General features: G+C 30.8%; 2 long non-coding RNA genes across 2 annotated transcripts; one reads left to right on the top strand and one right to left on the bottom strand.

Moving 5' to 3' along the window:
• Positions 1–7,226: 7,226 nt before the first annotated feature.
• On the bottom strand, positions 7,227–7,543 carry LOC126885288 (uncharacterized). The gene is made up of 2 exons (XR_007698371.1): positions 7,356–7,543; positions 7,227–7,296 (listed from the first exon to the last, which is right to left on the bottom strand). It is a non-coding gene; the product is annotated as an uncharacterized LOC126885288 (long non-coding RNA).
• Positions 7,544–8,297: 754 nt separating this feature from the next.
• Positions 8,298–8,712, top strand: LOC126885286 (uncharacterized). Its single transcript, XR_007698369.1, has 2 exons — positions 8,298–8,583; positions 8,643–8,712. It is a non-coding gene; the product is annotated as an uncharacterized LOC126885286 (long non-coding RNA).
• The last annotated feature ends 1,590 nt before the right edge of the window (positions 8,713–10,302 follow it).

The following is a 10,302-nucleotide window of genomic DNA, read 5'->3' as shown; positions in this document are numbered from 1 at the left end:
CTCCAACTTATAATCGAGGGTAAAATTTAAGGCAAGATAGGAATGGGACGCAAGAAAATGTCCTGGCTCCGAAACATAAGGCAATGGACAGGGATTAACGACAATCAATCTCTTATAAATTTTGCAAGAAACAGGGAGTTAATGAAAAATGCGATCGCTAACATCCATTACTGGATTTGCATCTGAAGAATATTTATTTCCCACTGATGTAGAGTCCAAGTTTCACTTCCATATTTAACAATTGGGTGAATAATTGGCTGTATAGTCTGAATTTAAATTGTTGTTTTAGCAGCTTAGATCTTAGTAATGATGATAGGGAGCAGGGCCACCGCTAAAGTGTTGGCCGCCCGTGTGCAACTTAATATTTGCCGCCCCCCTTTTAACATTTTAGTCGTTTAAACATAGGTACTATAGTATTTTTACTACAAAAACGTTATTACGTAGGTCAAAATTTTTGACGTAAGAGAACTGTCAAAACATTAGAATGTGACTTTTCATTATTGCTATGTTTATTATAAACACGGCAATAATGAAAAGTCACATTCTAATGTTTTGACAGTTCTCTTACGTCAAAAATTTTGACCTACGTAATAACGTTTTTGTAGTAAAAATACTATAGTAGATATTTAAAGAAATGTACAGGAGATACATTGTTATCGTAACGCGTATATGAATAAAAATTGCTCTGATCTCGACGTTCCTTTTAGCCTGGATCCCGCGTACCAAAAAAAAGTAGATTAATAGCAAGTTGAAAATTTGTTAATAGCTTAACGGTGTCTAGTCGTACAAACTTTGATGTATGGGAACACTGAAACAGGGGAAGTTTTAATTGTGGAACAGGTTAAAAATTTAGAACGTGTATTCGTGTTCCATGTATTTTGTCGACATAACTTCCAATAGATTTGTTACCATTTCATAAACTCTCATGCATAAATCTGACTGGTGTTTATCACCAACTGAGCATTTTAATGAGTGGAACACCAATAGTACATTCTTTCACGGTTTTTGCTGTAAATTTTAAAGAACCGCTTGAATTGACATGAAATTTGGCATACGCATAGCTTACATGCCAAAGAAAAAAAGTGATATTGTGCCGATGTGTGCTTTTGCCCTGGGGGTGACTTTCACCCCCTCTTGGGGGTGAAAAAATATAAGTCCAAAACAAGTCCGGAAATGGATAAACTGACTAATTTTAAGTAACTTTTGTTCTATAGAACTTTTTCGCCAAGTCAACACTTTTCGAGTTATTTGCGAGTGAATATGTTCATTTTTCAACAAAATAACTACATTTTTAGACGGTTTTTCGCAAATAACTCAAAAAGTAAGTATTTTGTCGAAAAAACGTTATTAGCAAAAATATGGCCTGTAAAAAAGTAAAAAAATTGTGTACGCGTTAGGTCTCTGGACCTCGTAAAGCCAGAGTTATAGCCAATGAAAAATAGATTCATATTCACCAAATTTCAAATAGAATATTTTGAAGTGAAATATCTAAAAAATTAAGCGCTTTTTGGGGAGAATTCATTATAACTTTTTTAAAGTGTTTAAAAAGAGCTTTATTTCTGTTTCTATAAGAAGTTTTTATCATTAAATTTAAGCAAGTTACGCTCAAAATAAAGTTGGTCCCTTTTGTTTTGGCAAAAAAAAATCGGGAAGACCACCCCCTAATTAGCAACTTAAATAAAATAATTCGTTACCGCTTCATAAATTATTTTACTTATGTTGTGTTTATATGATCTGTAAGTTTCATCGATTCAAAGTGCTTATTTCTGAAAAAATTTGGTTTTAAAGTGAAATTTTTAAAAATTTTAATTTTGAAAAATATGATTTTTTTCAAAATAACTTAAAAAAAATTGTTAGAGATACCAAAAATCTCGAAAAACAAAAAAGTCAGCATTGCTTTTCTGAATATCATGTATTTTTTTGTTTTTCTGTTATACAAAAATTGATTAAGATTTGGTGTTTCGAAATCTGCATACATTCGTGATCAGTGACTCGTTCAACCCGTTTTAACTACAGTCCTTTCAAAAATAAGAACTTTGAACCGATGAAACTTACACATCATATAAACAATACATACGCCAGTCAGGAAACTTGTGAAGTCGTAACGATTAAGTTCATTTGAGATACTAATAATTAGGGGGTGATTTTCCCGATTTTTTTACCAAAAAAAAAAGGGACTAACTTTATTTTGAGCCTAACTTGTTTACTTTTGATGCTAGAAATTTTTTTTGTAAAACAAAAATGAAGCTTTTTTTAAATACTTTAAATAAGTTGTAATAAGTTTTCCCCGAAATGTGCTTAATTTTTGGTTATTTCACGTTAAATTATTCCATTTTAAATTTTACGAATATGAACCTATTTTTAATTAGTTATAACTCTGCTGCTACTAGGTATATAGACGTGATATATACACCATTTTTTTAACTATTTTACAAGCTATATTTTTGTTAAGAATATTTTTTCGACAAAATACTTACTATTTGAGTTATTTGCAAAAACCGTCTAAAAGCGTGGTTATTTTGTTGAAAAAATGAACATATTCACTGGCAAATAACTCGAAAAATATTGACTTAGTGAAAAAACTCTATAGAACAAAAGTTACTTAGAATTAGTCAGTTTATCCATTTCCGGACTTACTTTGGACGAACATTTTTTCACCCCCAACAGGGGGTGAAAACCACCCCCGGGGCAGAAGCACATATCGGCACAATATCACTTTTTTTCTTTGACTTGTTAGCTATGTGTATGCCAAATTTCATGTCAATCCAAGAGGTTCTTTAAAATTTAGAGGTTTTGCAATATTTTACCGTTAAAGAACGGACTACAAGAACATGTCAAATGACAGGAATTATGTTGGTTAGTAATGGCAGTCTGATTTTTGCATGAGAGTTTAATGAATGGGTAACAAATTAATTGGATGTTCTGTCAGACAAAATACGTCCATATCTCGCTATACGGCCGTTCTGTATACGGCATTTCGCTATAACGGCCCTGTTCAATTACGGCACGGTTTCGATTTACGGCCTAAAATGTTTCGCTATAACGGTTCCATTTTGTCATTCTCGAGCAAACTCAATCTCGATGCACAATATTTTCTATTTCCACTTGTGTATGCATAATTTGAAAATAAAATGAGATGAGGCCCATCTAAGAAATATCTTAACATTTTAAAGGGAATTATAGAAAAAGGTGGTTATAAACCTGAACAAGTGTTTAACTTAGACAAAATAGGACTTTGTTGGCAGCAAATGCCTGATCGCACGTACATTTCAAAAATCGAAAAATTTGCGCCTGGTTATAAATGGTCTAAAGAACGATTAACTTTCCTACTTGGTGCAAATGCCACTGGTGATTTTAAGCTAAAACCACCTAATTTGTCCAAAAATCCAAGGCCTATTACAGAACTAAATAAAAATTATTCTACCCGTTATATGGAGATACAACAAGAAAGCTTTGAGTTTGTAGATTATTTTTGGTTTTTGGAGTTTATTATTATTTTATATACCAATGTATGTGCTTTGTTTTGTATGTGTTTTTGATTTAAATAAAATAAACAGATAAAATACATTTTTAACGACAAACCATGTAACATATTTAACAAATTTGGAACCTATCCCATTAAATTTTTATGAATTTGTATTAGAATAATTGTATCTATAATAAAGGTATCTAGGCCGTAAAGCGAGGTATGGGTGTACATGGGACGTTATCGTAATCTAACGTTCCAAATTTTTATTTGGCCTATTTGAAATACAGTAGTGAGCAAAAGAAACGGGCACACTACTATATATTACAAACAAAATCGTTTATCAAAAGCGTGTCTAAAATCATCAAATGCTGAACTTGACTGAACTATAACCCATCTATAACCATACATAAGCATAAAGGAACAATATTATAACAGATCAACCATCGAGTAATAAAATATATTTTTTTAAACCATCGAGTTAACAAAAAATACTTTTTTTTACTCAATGAGAGCAACTTAACAAGCACTTATCTAAATTCTCGGAAAGTACCTATCCTATTGTCGTATCGTACTCTTTTAACAAATCATAAATGTTCAGAATATGAAAAAATCGCATATGGACCAAGTAGATAAAAATATCTTAAGTTCGAAAGCCGCCAGCCACTTTAAATTAAAAAGCATTCCCGGAACTACTTTATGACTACAGCTGCAAAAGGACAGTTCATATAACAAATAACATTTTCTGGCATTTTTGTTTAGATTGTTTGAAATATTACCACTTTATAGAAATATCTAAATCATTACTATTTAATTTTTTGAATTTATATTCGTTTTAAAAAAATATCATCAGCCGCCTGCTTTTGGCCGCCCCTATAATCGGCCGCCCGTGTGCGTTGCACACATGGTAGCGGCGGCCCTGATAGGGAGCATAATGCTCTATTCCACGTAGCTATCCTTGCTAAGACCTCTTTTTATAATGTGATTGTCATCTGTGATAACCGTTCCTAGATATTTAAACTCTTTTACTACTTCGAAGTTGTGGTCATTAATACATACTTATGTTCTGCCTAACTCTTGATCTTAGATTTTTGGTTACTAGCATGTATTTCGTGTTCTCTTCATTAATTCGAAGGCCCAGACTACCTGTTTCTTCCTCGAGTTGTGAAAACACCTCTCTCACGTCTCTTGTAGAATGATCGACTGCACCTATATCATCAGCAAAGACCAACAATAGTTTTGATCCTCGATTTGCAAATCCTCCTGTCAGCTCAGATGATATTTTACTTATTAGATATTCTAAGGCCAAACTGAATAGCAACAGTGGTAAGGGGTCTCCTTGGCCAAGTCCTGATGTTACGCTTAGTCTTTTATATTTGTTGCCACTTTTAAAAAAAAAAATTAAAAGTAATTCAGGGACATTTATTGAGAGCCACAAATAATCCTTCAAAGAGCTACATGCGGCTCGCGAGCCACAGTTTGGCCACCCCTGTATATTCTAATACTAAATTGTTGTAGACGTTCTATTTTATTGTTATGCCGCGTATTTGCAATTTCTTGCACCACCTCATCTCTCTGGATATTGTCTTTTTGTCTTCTTCCCGTGTATATGAATTTTCCTAGTATGTATTATTTTTTTTTGTATTATTGTTTTGATGGCTTTTTCGGACTATTATTAAATTAATAATTGATCTTTCGTTTCTATTAGGTTCCTCCCATGTGTATCTATATGTATGTTTTTATGCTGAAATCTTGTGTAGTCTCGACATATTTCAATTAGCCGACTTCCATTGTCGTTTCTAATTTCGTCTCACTACAGTGGCGTGCTGGGACTTTTCAAGCGGCCCGGTGATTTTATAGAAATGCGGCCTCCCATCCTCATTTTACCTTCTATCTATCAGGATATTTTATTCGTTATTTATAAAATAAAAAAAAAAACGAAAAGATAAATTATTTTTAGAAAACATAAAACTTTGAATGTAACGATTTTTTTTAATTAGCTATATTTTTTTATTTAAAAATAAGCAATCTTACAAATAATAATAAATGTCTGACAATATTGTATGCAGTAAGGTAGGAACCATAATTTCCTGAATAAATATAATATGAATCTGATTTAGGAATTAAGATAAAAGTAAAATAAAATTTTGAGCATTTTTCAATTATGTATTATAGACCAAGAGCCGCTATAGGTGAAATTTCTTAATCATTTTAGGCACGATGGGACCTATAACTTAAATAGTAGAACTTAAAAGAAAACGTCTGAACACTGTGCCGTCACTTTTCAGTGGCACATGCGTCGACAGTGGCGCATCAAACTTTCCACTTATGGACGGGATAAATAAATTAAAAGTTAACAGAATTAAATTTTTTTTATTTTTTTAAGTTCTATGTGATTAACACATAGGATTCATCGTGATTTTAACCCACCACCCCCTTCCCCCTGCTCCCACCATCAAAAACTTCATTTTTGATAGACCCATAGGTAGAGTGTACATAACCTCAAAAAATTAAAAGAAATTTTTTTTTTCAAAAAAGCGTATAACTTTTTTTGAGGAATAGCTGCCGGTCTATTTTTTTCTTAGTCTTGTGTGTTTTATCAAACACTATATTTTAAATTTTTTTCAGATTTTTCCGTAAGTCTCCCCACCTTTAAAAATCCGAAAAACTGTTTTGGGGGTTTTGGGGGATTTTCCCTATTTTATAGACTTCATAATATATCAAATCAATTTTGTTTTTATAGGTTATATGTAACTTGAAGTAACTGAGTTCATTAGAATATTTAAAAATCAGAAAAACACGTTCAAACCCCCCAAAACCCCCTTAAAAACAGTTTTTTGGATTTTTGAAGGTAACCAACGTTACAGAAAAATCTGAAAAAAATTATAAATATAGTGTTTGATAAAATACACAAGACTAAGAAAAAATTAGATCTGCAGCTGTCCCCAAAAAAAAGTTATATACTTTTTTTCAAAAAAAAAAAATTTTAAATTTTTTTGAGGTTATGTACACTCAACCTACAGGTCTATAAAAAATAGACGTGTTTTATAAAACCCTTAACTATGCGTGTAAATTTTTTGAAATTTTAAAATTGATTGCATCCCACAAAAAAAAATAAAATCGAAAAATAAAGTTTTTGATGGTGGGGGCAGGGAGAAGGGGGTGGTGGGTTAAAATTACGATGAATCTTATGTCTTAAGCACATAAAACTTAAAAAAATGAAAAAAATTAAATTCTGGTAATTAGGAAGGGTATTTTTTAATTTATGTATCCCGTCCATAAGTGGAAAGTTTGATGCGCCACTGTAGACGCATGTGCCACTGAAAAGTGACGGCACAGTGTTCAAATGTTTTCTTTTAGGTTCTACTATTTAAGTTATAGGGTCCCGTCGTGCCTAAAATGATTAAGAATTTTCACCTATAGCGGCTCTTAGTCTATTAGGTAAGTTGAATTTTAGTAAATCAATTATACATGATAGTACAAATACAAGTACAGTGCAAATACTTTAATTTAACAATATTTAAATATTAATACAGCTCTATAATCTAAATATTCTTTTGCAATTATTTTATAAAATAATTACTTAACTCCTAACTCTCGATCAATAATTTCCGTATCAAAGTAGATTTGTGAGCAAATTTCATTTATTTCATCATGTTTAAGCTCATATAAAGCCAATACTTTATTTTTCTATAGCCATTAGCATAAATATTTTCAAGTGATCTTTTGTTAAAGTGGAGGAAATAAAAAATGTAGTATATCAAAGTGTGTAAATAATTTATTTCTTTAGCTGAGCGCTTTCGACATAAATGTCATCATCGGAGCTAATGCTAAAATAAAAAAAGAGGTCTTGTAAGAAAAAGAAGTACAAAACTCTTTTTTTACTTACGTCAATTGTTAAAAAAGTACCGCTACAAAATTGAGGTGTTAACATTTGCATCTTGTGAAAATAACTTTTGGTTGGATATCCTCCGTACAACCCCAAACAGCAAAAACAGAAAAACGGCCACATTACACGTTACACAAACACAAAAAGAATTTTTTCATGGTATAGGTATCAACCATCCATTGTTGGCCTAGTAGAAACAGCTGACTGACAAAGTCGGATATTTAAATCTGCTTTTATCTGTTCTGCGTTGACGTATGACATCTGACATTAAATTCTGAATAATTTTAACATTTTTGAAAGAAAAATTAAAAATTAAAAAAAAAATTTTTTTTTTTAAGGAAATGTACCTTAGATGTTTGTACTAATCAACTAATAAATTAATTGATAACATGATTGATTTTAAGACTAATTGGCCCAACATACATACACACCTTGTCAGATAAAAAATAAAACCAGGAAGTAATGAGGAAGATCAGTTTTTAATGGTGAATTCTCAAATTCAATATTCTAGGAGATATTAGATCATTGAAATTATAGATTGAGATAATATTAGATTGTTGTTGTTATTCATCTTTTGTAAATTATGTAAGTCATTGAAAGGGTCAAGGGTCATTATGTAAGTCAAGGTCATTTCAATGACTTACATAATTTACAAAAGATGAATAACAACAACAATCTAATATTATCTCAATCTATAATTTCAATGATCTAATATCTCCTAGAATATTGAATTTGAGAATTCACCATTAAAAACTGATCTTCCTCATTACTTCCTGGTTTTATTTTTTATCTGACAAGGTGTGTATGTATGTTGGGCCAATTAGTCTTAAAATCAATCATGTTATCAATTAATTTATTAGTTGATTAGTACAAACATCTAAGGTACATTTCCTTAAAAAAAAAATTTTTTTTTTAATTTTTAATTTTTCTTTCAAAAATGTTAAAATTATTCAGAATTTAATGTCAGATGTCATACGTCAACGCAGAACAGATAAAAGCAGATTTAAATATCCGACTTTGTCAGTCAGCTGTTTCTACTAGGCCAACAATGGATGGGTGATACCTATACCATGAAAAAATTCTTTTTGTGTTTGTGTAACGTGTAATGTGGCCGTTTTTCTGTTTTTGCTGTTTGGGGTTGTACGGAGGATATCCAACCAAAAGTTATTTTCACAAGATGCAAATGTTAACACCTCAATTTTGTAGCGGTACTTTTTTAACAATTGACGTAAGTAAAAAAAGAGTTTTGTACTTCTTTTTCTTACAAGACCTCTTTTTTTATTTTAGCATTAGCTCCGATGATGACATTTATGTCGAAAGCGCTCAGCTAAAGAAATAAATTATTTACACACTTTGATATACTACATTTTTTATTTCCTCTATTCATTCAAGTGTGTACAAACTTATCAGTCTTTCAACTATTTTTTTGTTAAAGTACTTCTTAACCGATTTTTTATATATTTCAACGTTGAAAAGCTTCTTTTCCAAGATACTTGCGTCACTGAAAGAGTTAATAAATGTTTATAGGTATACTATATTTATATTAGGATAAGCACACTGATATAAGTTATACTTATGCAAAATAGCGTAACAGCAAGCTATACAATCTTTACACTTTTTAGTACCACAGGGAAGTGAAGTTTTCACGATGTCAACAACTTTGTCATTTGTTACTTTATGTTCGTTATCACTTGATTAATAATATCATCCTTCATATTTTCTGTAGATATTCATCATAAACTCGATCTTCTATAATTTCAGTTATTTGCAAAATCCTATTTTTGATACAATCCATTTATCAGAAAATCTACGAGTTCTTCTTGAATTGCAGTCGCAGATAATATGGTAGGATAAATTTTTTAAATTTTTAAGCAAATTATTTAAATGTCGTTAAAGGTATATCATTTTTTTATTGTATCAAAATCTCTAGGATGTAGAGGGCTTATACGCCATAAAACGATTTGTCTTGATCAAATCGTTTGGCGATACTTCCAATAATTCGGTCAAAAATGCACGTTTTTCCATTTTTTATTCTGCAGAGTACATATTAGATATTTGAAGGAAGTTGGAATACCATAATTAATATACTTATATGTATGAAAATAAATATTATCTGTAGCAATAATTTATGTATATAGAGTCTTATTCATTTACTTAAACTGTATTTTACAATTAAAGAAAATTACTTTTTTTTTAATGTTTTTGAAATTAAAAAATATTTTTTTGTTATATCTAAAGTTTTTGGTAAAAAAACCTATCTGACCGGCCTCAAGAGGCCGCGGCCTCTCGGTGATTGCACCGATTCATTTATATGGCCAGCACGCCACTGTCTCACTATATTTTTATATTTATTTCCTATGTAGCTGTTAAAATCTCCAATTCTGTAATTGATTATAATTTTTTTGCTTTATCTAGTTATCTAGTACATCTTTTAGTGCGTTAAAAATCTTTTTTTTCCCTTATAGTCGCATTGTGATTCATTGCATATACAGTGTGGAAGGCACTTATGGAATAAAATTATTTCTGTCCTTATTTCAAAAAATTATAAAAAACGCTGAGACCCGTCGATTTTTAAATAAAAATGTGCACTTTTTAAACATAAATTTAAATATACAGGGTGATCCTTGCAAGTCTAGCAGAGCCCATATGCTTTATTTTTAATGGAACACCCTGTGTATTCTTATACTTTTAAAAGCTGCTTAACAAGATGATTTCAATGAACTATATCATGTAGGGTGTATTATGAACAATACAGGGTAAAATTTTGAAATTAACAAGTATGGAAACCACTTATGGAATAAAATTGTTTGTGTCCTTATTTAAAAAAAAAAAAAAATACTGGCATACGTCAACTTTTAAATTCAAATGGACGCGTTATAAACATAAATTTAAATATACAGGGTGATTCACGCAAGTACAGTATAGTCCATGATCGTTAGTTTTAATA

The sequence above is a fragment of the Diabrotica virgifera genome, chromosome 5, assembly GCF_917563875.1.
Source record: "Diabrotica virgifera virgifera chromosome 5, PGI_DIABVI_V3a".
NCBI classification, from domain to species: Eukaryota; Metazoa; Arthropoda; class Insecta; order Coleoptera; family Chrysomelidae; genus Diabrotica; species Diabrotica virgifera.
Note: the sequence above shows the minus strand (reverse complement) of the source record. Positions and strands in the feature narration are given on the sequence as shown.